Below are 13,955 nucleotides of genomic sequence, written 5' to 3'. Positions count from 1 at the left end.
CTGCCTGGGACAATTCAATTTAAGACTTCTTTCATTGTTGTTGTTTGTTTTTGTTTGTTTTTAAGTCACTTAGATCAGGAGAGAATATTTAGCTTTGGTTATGACAGGAGAGTATGCTACCCACATAGGTCACATAGGTAGTATGAATGGTTTTATTATTCTAATTTGCATGGTAGAGGCAGAGGAAGAAAAACAAAAATCACAGTCAAGATAAAGTTGTCTAAGAAGGGTTGCTGCCCTAATTTCCCCACTGAGCCTCACTGCACTGGAATTTTATCTACAAAAAAAAATCTGTTGAGTGTTTTGGGCCTAAATATTTATCTGAAGATTATATACATGGTTGGAGAAATGGCTCAGTGGTTAAAAGCACTAGCTGCTTTTCTAGAGGACCAGGGTTCAATTCCCAGCACCCACATGGCAGCTCAAACCCCTTTATAACTTCAGTCCCAGGGAATTCAATGCCCTCTCGTGGCTTTTATAGTCAAACACATACTCAGGCAAATACTCATATACACAAAATAAAATTTCAGGAAAAAAAGTATCAGACAAATGGACAACAAATATTTAACCATTTATTTCATGTCTTAAGTTTACGGGGGAAGTGTTTCAGAGGCTAGAGATATCTGATCTCCAAAGCTCATCCTACAGGCAGTTATGAATTGACTGGTGTGGTACTAGGATTTGAAATCGTGTCTTTGGAAGAGCAGTACATACTCTGTCCCTCCAGCCCTTGTGGAAGGTGCCTTCACTGAGGGAACACCATAAACATGACACAGGACACACACACACACACACACACACACACACACACACACAAGCATGTACACCTCTACTACCACTACACACACACACACACACACACACACACACCACCACCACCACCACCACCACTACCACCACCAACACCACCCCCACCACCACCACCACCACAGGTTCATGAGGAAAGCTGTTTGCAGCAGTAGTGAACTGTGGCTGCCTTTTATAACCCCATCCAAGAAACCACTGAGGCACTCCACTGAGGCAGCAGGAGGAAAGACAGAATGAGCGTTTATGGATGGTGTGCTCACTAGGGGGTCTTTAGTAACTATGCAAAACCAGACACTCTATGGGAGTGTGTGTGTGTGTGTGTGTGTGTGTGTGTGTGTGTGTGTGTCACACTAAGTGTGAATTCTTATTCTTCATTTTCTCCTATTTGAATTGGAACGAGACTTGATCCCTGAATTTTTCTGTCCTCGTCTGAGAACAGACAGATGTGAAGGGCCTGGCAAGTGTCTGTGATCTGGATGAAAACATCTGCTTCCAGCACAAACCAAACATAGCAGCAGGAGCCAAGAACCTTCCGCTGCACCCGCTACCGTTTGACTGCTTTTATTAATAACTGGGGAGGATTGCAGGCAAGGGCTTCTGGCAAGAATGAAGGGAAATGATCCAAGAAAAAACTCAAACCCATAAATAAGTTAAAGTCACTGGTGGAGGGTGTTTGATCTTTCTCCTTTTTTTTTTAAATCAAATATGAGCATTTCCCTTTAGAATTCTGCAGGTAGAAGAGAAAGGCACATGAGTTCCACCTTAGAGGTTATGGCCATAAGAAGGGTTGGGGGCCCAGATATGTCTCTTTTGAGCTATGACCACTTCTCATTGTCTATTATGGTAGAGGAAATAGGAGTTAGAAAGGCTCAGCTTAGCATTAAGGAGAAAACAGTAGAGAGGAGAAAGAACACAGTCTTTGGAATCAAACCAAACTAAGATTTGGACCAGTTGCAAGTCCATTATCTAAAGTTTCTGTTTCCTTTGTCTCACCTGAAGGAAATAAAAATACCTGGCAGATGGCAGAGTGTTTGTGCAAAGTGATTCAGTGATGTGACTGTATTATTCAGGGTAGGTACTTTCACCACAGATGGACTTCAAATCTATTACATAGGTAGTCCACTTCACAGCCTGGCAGCTAATGCAGGCTCCCCTCTGACCCAGCCAGTCAGAAGGATTGGATATCCCACTTTTCTGGAGCCACTGGTTTAAAATTGCTACTCCAGCACAACCAGCATGAACACACGCATGCACACCCGCAAACACTTTCATCACAAATGCCTCCATTTTAATGATAAATTTTATGGTCACTCAGACCCAGTAAACTTTGGGTTCTATTCTAAATGTGACCATCACTGTTGCAGCAAATATTAAAAGTGAAATGGCCTGTCTATTTATCGGCCCCCCGCAGTCTCACTCCATGGATGGCGCTCTAGTTTGGAGCCGTGCGCACGGGCTCTGTCACTTGGTCCACGAGCTACACTCTCCACAAGATTCCCTTACCAGGTGGTTCACTCCGCCCACCCTGCTGGTTCTGCCCCCCCGTGTGTTTTTTGACCCCACCACCCAACACAAACATGACTCAAAGACCCGGTAACTCTTCATACAGGTTTATAAATTAAATTCTCAATCCACAAACCCTCTATACAATAAGATTACATCCAATAGACAAAGACACAAACTACCTTTCCATATGAGATAAATGACCTACAGAAACCCTTAACATATTTATATCTACCTGTGTCCAATTACAGCCACCAGGGTCTAAGTCTGCTTTATCCAGCTCCATCTTGATCCCTCTCTCAATCTCTGTTCCTCTTTTTCCTACCTTTTCTCCTCCTACCTCTCCACTGTCCAATCATGTACTGACTTAACATCAATCTACACATCACTACTTGCATACAACATCACCATGGCACGGTGACCCTTAAATGCCTTGGAAAAAGTAACCTTGCTATTTTGCACCCACTTATTTGGCTAGTTAAGTCACAGCACCTCACAAGAGAGGCAGGTCACCTTCCTACAGGCCCAGGAAGAGAACTCGAGTCAGACATGAGTGTGTTGGCGTGAGATGAGGTTCTTGGTGACATTTTGTCCCTATTCTGTTCTTCCATCCTTCCTCTGGAACAATGGTTCTCAAGCTTCCTAATGCTGTGAGCCTTTTTAAAGTCCTTCATAATGTGGTGACCTCCAACCATAAAATTATTTTATTGCTACTTTATAACTGGGACTTTGCTAGTATGATGAATCATAATGTAAATATCTGATGTGCCAGACATTGGACCATGTGATCTCCAAAGACATGAGACCCACAGGCTGAGAGCCACTTCTCTGGGAACACAGTAAATATAAAGAGGGGATAGTGGTCTATGAACATGTCAGACCACTGAACATCAAATACATATTGGATTTTTTTTCTTTTTAAGAGAGGGACTCATGTAGCCCAGACTGGTCTCATACTCACTACCAACAATGAACTTCTGGTCCTCCTGCCTCTACCTATTAAATCCTGGGATTCCAAGTACAGGGTTACCATTCAGTTTTGTGTTGTTTTAAAGATTCAACCTCGGGTTTCCCACATGTTGGGCAAGCACTCTACCAGTGGAGACACCTCTGCAACACAATAGGCTTTTTATGTAAAACAAAATATAAGGTCTGCTGTTTCCAAAGAGCTCCCTTGTTCATGATCCTGCTGAATTCTCTTATCAATAAGACAATGTTGGTATTTCCATTTGCCAAAAAGAAAAACAAAACAAAACAACAAAAAAAACAAAAACAAAAACAAAAACAAAAACAAAAAAGCCCTAAGGTTCACTGAAATACACACTGCTCCCTAAGCCTACAGAAAAGTGGAGTCAAGACTTGAACTCAAATGTTCAGATGCCTGGTCTGTCTGCCTTCTCTCCCAATGGGTCTACCGATATGTGTGGAGAGTCTCAGTTTCATCTCCTAGTGCAGGGCAGAATGGGTGGTGAGGCCAGGGCTGAGGGTGAAGGCTCCTCATTCAGGCACACTGTGCTGGCTAGTTTTATTTCAGTTTGGCACCAGTTAGAATTATCTGGAAAGAGGGAGCTTCTTTTGAGAAAATGCCTCTATATGATTGAACTGTAGAGAAGGTCTAGGCTGCTGTGGTACCGTAATTTAGTCTAGTAGTCCTAGGTTGCTTTTGGTCATGATGTTTCATAGCAGCAACAGAATTCCTTACGAGGACACCCACCAGTCAAGATGGACAGAACCCTGAGAACAGGAGAATCCCTGTGGGATCTCAGGGGCCATGGAAACCTTCAGATTGGTGATATTTGAGCCAGATTTAGGACACAGACTTTCCTCTCCCTACTAAACGCCACTCATCCTGGTCGCTGGCAATGCAACTGCCTAGTACATCTTATACATTCTCCAGCCTTTCTTGTGGCTAGAGGTGGCCACACAACAAAGATTGTTGACAGAGAGCCAATCTGCCAGACTTATACCTTATGTGTTTTCCCTCTTCTGGTGCTGAGTAAGTCAATCACCAGAAATGCAATTTCATAATCCAATTCTTGACTATTGGATTGAGTAGAGCGTCTGCCCACACAAATGCACCAAGCCTCCCTTGGTGGTATGAGAAGAGAATGAGTCTCTGGAACATGAAACAACGGGAGACTTGAGAACGATTTGTTACAGCCATTTAGATTATGCTAATATAACCTTAAAGGCTAGGTCAGCTTTTCAGAGAAAGAAATGTAAATAAATAATTCTAATTCGTTCTAATTAGATTAGAGTGAACTAGATATGCATGCAGATAAATATTCATCTCTTGCTATGTATGTAGGCTACCCTCAAAATTACGGCAACTTTCTGAGGACAGGGATTTCAGGCCTATGCCACCACACAGAGTTCATCTGTCAGTTTTTCGAAGGAATATTTTCTGGGCATGCTGTGTGTGCTCAGGTCCCATGCTGATTCCAGAACTGCTATGGAGTGGAGAGAGAGAAGGAGAAAGAGAGAGAGAGGGAGGGATGGAGAGAGACGAAGAGAGAGAGACAGAGAGACAAAGAGACAGAGACAGAGAGGGAGAGAAGGAGACAGCAAGTGGGAACACAGGCACCAGTCTGTCCTGAATAAAGTGATCTTTAAGTTGAGACTTGGAGCCAGGAGCAGTTCTGGGTTACCGAAGACAGAATTAGAGTTTGGAGACAGTGACAGGTGATGTATTCTGAGAAGACACGAAGGAACCAGAGTATAAAGATCTTTGGTTGCAGAGTTTGTACTTGGTCCTATAGGCAACAAAAGCCACTAATAAACTGGGATGTGGTAAGATACGAGGAGCCTTCAGGATGTATCTCTGTGGATGTCTCAGTGGATGTCAGAGCAGCAGAAGGTAGAGACTAGAACTGAGCCTATGTTTCTCTGGATTCCACTTCTAGCCATCATTCTTCCCTAGAGGAGGGAACTGCACTCTAGAATTCCCACTCTGGCCTGGTCTCACTGGAAATGATCCTTCTGGAGCCTTACCCTGCTCAAACCATCGGTGCCTTGTCAGTGCGCTTCACTGAATGGCCTAGCCTCGGGTAACTTAGCCTCTCTTCTCGACACAGTTGAAAAACTTTGGACTGTTAAAAAGATTTTTGAATTTTACAAAGGCTTTGCATTTTTCAGAGACTAAATATTTTAAAGAGACTGCATTTTTAAGTGTTTGAATTTTTAAAGACTGTTGAACTTTTAAACTGTGGAATGTTTACAATGTAATATTAATATTAATACTTGTGTGTGCTCTTGGAAAGGTTGTTTTAACAGTGACGTGCTTGTGTATCTAGTTGACAAGGAGTCAACTTGTGCTGGCTAGCTTTACGTCAACTTGGCACAAACTAAAATCATCAGAATGGTGGACACTTCAATTGAGAATATAGCTTCAGGGCTGGAGAAATGGCTCAGTGGTTGAGAGCACTGACTGCTCTTCCAGAGGTCCTGAGTTCAAATCCCACAACCACATGGTGGTTCACAACCATCTATAATGAGATCTGATGCCCTCTTCTGATGTGTCTGAAGACAGTTATAATGTACTTATATATAATAAATAAATAGATCTTTCAAAAGAGAGAGAGAGACAGAAAGAGAGAATATAGCTCCATAAGATCTAGCTGTAGGGCACTTTCTTAATTAGTGATTTATGAGGGAAGGCCTAGTGCAGAGTAGCACTATCCTGGGTTCTATAAGAAAGCAGGCTAAGCAAGCCATGAGGAGCATGCCAGTAAGCAGCACCCCTTCATGGCCTTTGCATTGGCTCCTTCTTCCAGGTTTCTGCCCTGTTTGAATTTCTGTCCTGACTTCCTTTAGTGATGGAATACAAAGTGAAAATGTAAGCTGAATAAACCCTTTCCTCCCTAACTTGCAGTGGTTTTGGTGGTTCATCACAGCAATAGAAATCCTAACTAGGACAGAAACTGTATGTGGTAATTTGAACAAGAATGGACCTTTTAGGCTAATATATTTGAATGCTTGGTCACCAGAAAGTGGAATTGTTTGAAAGAATTACAAGGATTAGAAAGTGAGGCCTTGCTTGAGGATATATATCACTGGAGGTGGGCTTTGAAATTTCAAAAGCCCATTCCAGGCCCAGTCTGTCTGTCTGTCTGTCTGTCTGTCTGTCTGTCTCTGTCTCTCTCTCTCTCTCTCTCTTCCTCCTCCTGATCCTTTTTTTTTTTTCTTCTTCTATGTGTCAAGATGTACTCTTTTTAAGTGCTCCAGAGTTATGCATGCCACCATGCTCCCTACTGTGATTATAATGGACCAGACCTTTGAAACCATAAGGAAGTCCCCAGTTACATGCCTTCTTTTATAAAAGTTGGTCTTGCTGCCTCTTCACAGCAGTACAACACTAAGAGGCTCATCAGATCCTCTACTCCCACCTGTACCCAGGGTCTGAAGCAAGGAGAAAACATTGTGGGCTGCTTCAGAAGCTGTATAGTAGCAATTGCAGATGACAGGCATCATGTTTTCTTAGATTCTATTGAACAGACTTAGTCATATGCCCATAGCTGACTGCAGGAAGGCTAGGACAGATGGTATATCATGTGCCTAGAAAGAAAGACAACTCACTTGGGAAATAGATAGCCAGCCTTCCATGGGCACTTATACATCACATCATTAATTTTCATCTTAAAGATTAGACAAGTTCTATATACATATATCAGCTGTAGGGATTTACTGTGAGGTGCCCTAATCTGAAAGTTAGCTTTCCTGGAAGGTTTTGTTGAAAGCCATAAAAACATCCCCCTCCCTTCTTCCTACCATATCACCCTGTCCTTCTTCCTATGATGGCGACTATGAAGCTAAGGAGACCTGAGCATCTTAATTCCCTCTAACACAACCTGAGTCCATATCTTGTGCATTACCATGACAGTGCTGGGCAGGCTCGGGGAATCAGACATGCCCTGTCCAAGAAAGGTTTCTTACCTGTGACTATTAGCCCAGATCACATAACTGTGTGGACTGAGAATATGTACCAAAGCTGAAGAAGCCTTACCTGGGCTGCAGTCGTTAGAGTCCCATGAAAATGAGAGGGCTTCAGGTGCGAGGGTTCTATGACCCTGCCATACATGGTAACTGAGAGATAACCAGACAGGAACAGGAAGTTCTGTTTTAGTACTTCAGAGGGCATCACTGTTGGAGTAGCATGAGTTGGGGAGAGGGAGGTCTCAACCTCAGGGCAGCACAATACCTTTATCTCATCTTTTCCAATGGAAAAGGCACAGTTGACTCTCCGGATGGACTAAATAAACAACACTCTCCAAGAAGCATTCTTCTAGAAGCGTCTATAGGAAAATGGGCCATTTCAGACCCAGCAGGCAATCCCTTTCTCCAGCAGTGTGTAAGCTCCTGGAACTCCTCCACCACAAATGGTTCATGTGGTGTAGCTGAGAATTAATTAGAAAGAAAAAAAAAAAAACTTCTTGAGTCAAAACACATATCTCACAACCTATTAGCATTAAGATTAGCATTAAAAAAAGTTGGAAACTATAACATTTTAAGCACATTTTATAAGTCTAATTTCCTGTGTGTCACTCTCAGATAATAAATGCTTTTCCTCCTAGTTCAAAAGTCTTAGTGGGAAGGGAAGGATGGGGGTGGGGCAGAAGAAAGAAAAACTTAATTTAAGGCCTATTAGTTTATTTTTAGTTGCCCAAGATCTGAGAGATCGGGAGCACTTCCCTTTTCTAATAGGATGGCCTTCCTGTGTAGCAAGGAACTCCCTTGACCTGGGGCCTCCTCTAAGGTGCCACTGATTTTTGACAGAATTCCTCAGGCAAGGGCTTTCAAAGAGACTAGACCATGCTTTTGAGGGGAGGGTGACCTGGGGCCTGCAGGGACAAGGTTAATTGCTTGGAGCATTGGTGAATGGCTAGAGAGGGAAGGCCCTGCTTCCTGTATGGCCCTAGAAGACATTTGTCGCCCACAGCTTCCATAATAAGACATTCCTGCTAATTTGCCATGAGCTGAAAGGGATTTCTGTTTTTAGCTTTGGGGTCTGTGGCAATTGTTTTGTTTTAGATGAAAATTAAGTGGGGACAAGGAGCCTGAGGTTGGTGGGGGGATGGGAGGTGGAGCCATAATTGACGTGCATTACTGGTAATTACCTAGCCCTTTCTTTCACTCATCTCGTTGACAGAGAAATCTATTACCCAGCAGCTCCCTTTCCACAAATTGCCCTTCCCTGAGGACTTGGGGAGTGGGGGGTACTGGAGGAAATCACTGCTTTGTTCCAGAAAGTGGACCCCCAGCCATGATAAGAACATGGCTCCAGTTGTCTTTTCAGAAGAGGGAGGGGATATAAGACCCCAAGTGGGAGAATGACCTGGTAGTATAGTCCCAGAGAAGCATAGGCAAAGGGGAGATTCTGATGGACATGGTATTTGAGGATGGTCTTCATGGGTAGGCAGGGCTGCTCTGGGCATATAAGGAGAGTGAGATAATTCTAGAAATGGAGGATAACATTGATGGTGTCCATAAGTATACCAGGTCATGGTACTCTAGGGAAACTTACCCAAGGCCTCATTATACAGATCTACTGGGAATGCTGGATGAATAGATTGATGTATGTATGTATGTATGTATGTATGTATGTATGTATGTATGTATGTATGTATAGATGGATGGATGGATGGATGGATGGATGGATGGATGGATGGGTGGGTGGGTGGGTGGATAAGTGGATGGATGGGTGGATGGGTGGATGGGTGGATGGGTGGATGGGTGGGTGGGTGGGTGGGTGGGTGGATGGATGGATGGGTAGGTGGGTGGGTGGGTGGATGGATGGATGGTAGGTGGGTGGGTGAGTAAATAGCAAGAAAGGCAGATGAGTGGTTGGAAGGCAAGCCTGGTGCTTGTATAAAAAATAACAGCAGTTTAAAGGAAAACATAGGTTTCGGGAGATTCCTTGTGGGCACATGAGTTTAATTGTATCTTCTCTCATTCTTCAGCTTCCAGGGCCTGTTTCTCTTCTTCTCTCATTTTCTCTCATCTTTATCTTCCTCCTCTGTGTGTTTGGCTCTGCCTTCCCTTTTCCTTGCTCTTACTTTACTTTTCCCCCTCTACCCTGCTATCTCCTGTCTCCCTGTGTTTTAGCTCTTTATGCCTTCAATCTTGGAAGGCCAACTTCAAAGCCTTTGGAAGAGTCTATTGGCTCTCCCTGACTTCCTTAACTCACATTATTCTTCAGCACTTCCAAACCTCCCCACAATCCTCTCCTCAGTACTAGAAATTGAACCAAGGGCCTTGCATCTGCTAGGTAAGCTCTCAACCACTAATCTATCCCCACTCCCACCCACTCCCCAGTCTCTTTATATTTCAAGTATCTCACTAATTATCCCAAGTAGAATTTTATTTCTTGTACAGGCAGGTCTTAAACAGGTCTTCCTGCTTCAACCTCTTGAGTGGAATTATAGGCCTAGGTCACCAAGCCTGGCTCCAAGCATCCTCTAAAACACTGCTCTCCAGCATCTGCAGGAGCTTAGAAGCTGCCACCAGGTTTCAGCCCTCTCTGATATTTTGACTCTTTCAAAATTTCGGATGGAGCTTCAGCTGTGGCAAGGGCATCACCTACCAGGAAGGTTTCAAACATGCCCTCTGGAAGCACACTGCTAAGAGTGGAAGGTGAGAATGACATAGTGGGTGTGGTTACACTGTGAGCCTAAGGCTGACTGAGGCAGTGCTAAGTTGTACTGAGGCCTGGTTTCATTCAGCAGAACCAAGTCTTTTCTCCATGGTATTCAACAGGAAGAAAAAAAAAAACCTCGGCTTCGGTGTACTGGAGTCAGAGGCTCATTTTTTGATGCACATAGAGCTCTGAGCATCCTTTCCAAATGAGGTTATTCGAGTCTCAGTTTCTTCACTCTCTCCTGCTACCCAACTTTTATTGCTCCCCTGATACCTTAGTTTGTATACTTTCTTCCCTATCGATTTTCATTATGGGGTCAAGGCAGAGGCTGGTATGGAAATCCCAGCCTAGTGTGCTTTATCAATGTACGGAAGGCATAGCTGTGAGTGGTCCCCACCAGTCTACAGATGCTGTGGACCCATCACCTCAGCCCCACCCCCACCCCAACCACCATCTGGTCTGAGAGGATTTGATGCTCCCCAGGAACAAGGCTGTGCACTGAAGCACCAGTGACTGTGCCCATGGTGAAGACTGGTGAGAGAGAAGGGTGTATACCAGCTCCTAGGATCATAGGGACAGAGCTGCTGGCCTCTCCAAAGCCTCTGCTCCAGGTCTTGGCTGAAGACAGATGTGGAACAAAGTGACAAGAAGGAGGTCTACTCGTGGCATCAAGCTAAGACTTGCTTTCCAAGAAGCTGGAGGAAAGTTGAGACACAAAAGCACAATCAAGTTCTGTACCTAGGAATGAGTGTGGGCTATCCCACCCTTGGGTTGTCTGCAGGGCTCCAGTCTGTCATTTGATCACTCAGGGGAACCCTGTGCTCTCTAAGAGGATATACCCAAGGCTTCAAATATATTTTACAGGGAACTGACTTCTACAGAGTCAAATTTTTTTCAGGTCCTGGGTGCTGAAGTCACAGGTTGCTCAGTACCCTCGAATTACTTGGTTAAGTACCCTTGAATTACCCAGGAAGCAAATACTTCCACTGACCTAAATACTTGATAAGCATTTTTAATCTGTTTAATAAAAAGAAAGAAAAAATAAATCTCATTCTCTATGTACTGGGAATTCAGTCTAGGGTCTTATGTACACAAGACAAATATTCTCCAAGTGAGAGACATCCCTAGACCTCTTTTTTTTTTTTTTAATTTGATTTGAGACAAAGTCTCACAGGCTAGCCTTGGAGTGACTTGTAGCACAGGCAGGCTTGAATTTGCAGTCTCCCTGCCTTGTTTTCATGAATAGCTGGAATTAGAGAAGCCTGTACCCTAGGCTAGGCTATGGTGTTTATTTTAATCTCAGAACATAAGAAACTGAGGCAGGATTATCAGGAGTTCAAGTCTAGCCTTGGTAAAATGAGATTTGACCTCAAATAAGCAATAGAAATTAACATCAAAGGTGTAGAGAACTGAAGTTAAAAAAAAAAAACTAATAAGTTACAGAAATGGATGTTGACTCTAAATTCTCTCTTCTTTCCCCAGGCCCTGCTTCCTCTAAGTGCTTCCTCTAATGGCAGCATCATTTACCTGAGGAGTAGCAAGGAGATCTTCCTGGATGTTCTCATTTTGTGGCTGTCCCTCAGATGTCATGTTTCCCTATAGCACAGCATCAGACATATAACTGCAAAGCTGCTGCACATCCTCTGGTAGAGGTCATCACCGGTAAGAAGGGAGTAGGGGGATCCAAATGCCACCAGAACTGGAGATGTGGCCACACTGCCTGGTGGGATTCTAGACATCAGTATGATAAGGAACTGTGTGAAGTTGATTTTCACAAGACTGCAAGGCTTTCGGCCAACAACTACATGGACCACAGTCAGTTGCGTTTAATTTGCTATTGTTTGAGATCTTTTTCCTGGCCAGGCATAGGAGAAGCAGGACCCTAGGAGAGAATGGTCTCAGGAGGACAAATCTCCAGTCTAGCTTGGAAAAACATACGAAGAGAAGCCAGTACCAGGTGTGGGGACAGGGGACCCACTATATCTCATGACTTCCTGGGGAGGTGTAAAGGGACCTCCATTCATATGGGAGCAAGTCTTCTAGAGGTCTTCAGATGAAGATGTAGAACTCTCAGCTTCTCCTAAATCATGTCTGCCTGGATGCTGCCATGTTCCTGCCTTGGTGATAATGGACTGAACCTGTGAACCTGTAAGCCAGCTTCAATTAAATGAGAATTACTGTTGTCCTTTATAAAAAGTCATGGTGTCTATTCACAGTGGTGAAACCAAATTAAGACAGAAGTTGGTACCAGGAGTGGGGTCTTAAAACCAACATCCATAGTGACACACTTCCTCCAACAAGGCCTCCTAAGAGTGCCACTCCTTAGGCCAGTTATAATCAAACCACCACACCATTCAAGTTCAGCTTTGTGAAACAATAAATTTATTAGGAATATAAGTGACTCAAAGGTAGTTGTGTTACCAAAATATCCCATCTAGCACAGTGATGATTCATTAAAACCGTACCACCAAGGAATCCTAGCAAGCTGTAGTCAAGCAGTCAATCTTCCACCGCACATACTCTCTAGTGCTGCCACTCAAGACCACATACAGCAAGGGAAGAAGGAAGGCATAGTGACAGAAACTCCAGGGGTGGGCCAGGTGATACCCACAATCTTCTAAGGCTGGAATGTTAACAACATTGTCACCATTACCCATAATGCTGTATTGTTTCTCTCTTTCATTGTCTCCTCTTTGGACTAAGACATCCTGTTGGTCTTCACAACGACTATGCTTCATGATGGCCAGATGATCACACCTGCTACAACACATAGGTAGCCCAGCCCAGGACCAGTTTGATTTTTCTTCTTTCTCCTCCCCACTTTTCTCCTCCTTACCCTGTCCCTGTTCTTTTTCTTCTTTTCTTTCAGAGACAGGCTCATCTTAAGCCTGTTGAATAGCCAAGAATGACCCCCCAGCTCATAGCCAATTTCAGCTTTTCCATTCCTGGTATAAGAGATATTTTTGTTTTATTCACCACCATGCCCATTTAGTGTGGCTTGTTTGCCAATCCCTTCCTTTCTCTCTCCTTCTCTCACCCTCTCTTTCACCCTTCCTCCCTGACACCCCATCACTAGAGCCTGAACTCAAGGCCTTGTATGTATATGAACAACCCCCTTAGTTTGCATTTTTTAACCAATGAGAAAAACTCCCTTTCTGAAATGTCTGGGGTTGAGCACACACAGCTGGAGCTCCAGGCACGGAGGACAAGAGCGGTTATTTTGGTCTCAAAGATAATTCACCCAAATCCCCATTTTGACTTTAGTTCTATGCACTAATGTAAGAATGGAGGGGAAAGGGAGGGAAACGGCAGGGAGGAGTCTAAGAGGTTTCCTAAAGCACCCCTCATCACTGCATGACCCTCACTTAACAAGCATTTAGGGACTACCAGCTGTGTGTTTGAAACTAGTCCACGTGGCTTTCAGTTGTGTCAATATGGAGCTCATAGTCTGTGTTCAGTAGCCCAGGATAGCTCTGAGAACAGCCTCAAGCAAAACTTATTTTAAAGCCTTGTAAACTTACACATTGGTGGCAGAGAGCAGGAGTGGGGGAACACTGCAGTGGGTAGTTCTTAGGCATAAACTTCATAGTTGACAGTACTGTTACAATGTCAAAAGCTTGGCCATGCTTGCTACACAGAACACTGAATTTCGGGGTCGGTGATAGAAGAAGATGACTCCCAGAACTCAACAGGAGATAAGAGAACTGATCCTCTGACCTCCACACAAGTGCTGTGGCACCAGTGTGCCAAGTGCATGCACACTAGAGGATGCACATATGTGCACACTAAGAATAGTAATTTTTTAAACACTCTCTCAGTTTAAATCTTCCAACTGTCCCACTGGGAACACCATTGTCTCTGTCTTCATAAGACAGGAGCAAAACACCCACTAGACTGCAAACTGCATCCTTACTATAAATGGTCTTGGCTTCCAGACAGCTATGAGTTTATCTTTAATTTTGTGCTCATTTGTTGAGTTCTTGAGATGGTTTGGTGGTTCTGTCAAATACTG

The sequence above is a fragment of the Micromys minutus genome (genome assembly GCF_963924665.1).
Source record: "Micromys minutus genome assembly, chromosome: 1".
In the NCBI taxonomy this organism is placed as follows: domain Eukaryota; kingdom Metazoa; phylum Chordata; class Mammalia; order Rodentia; family Muridae; genus Micromys; species Micromys minutus.
This window is presented reverse-complemented; position numbering follows the sequence as displayed.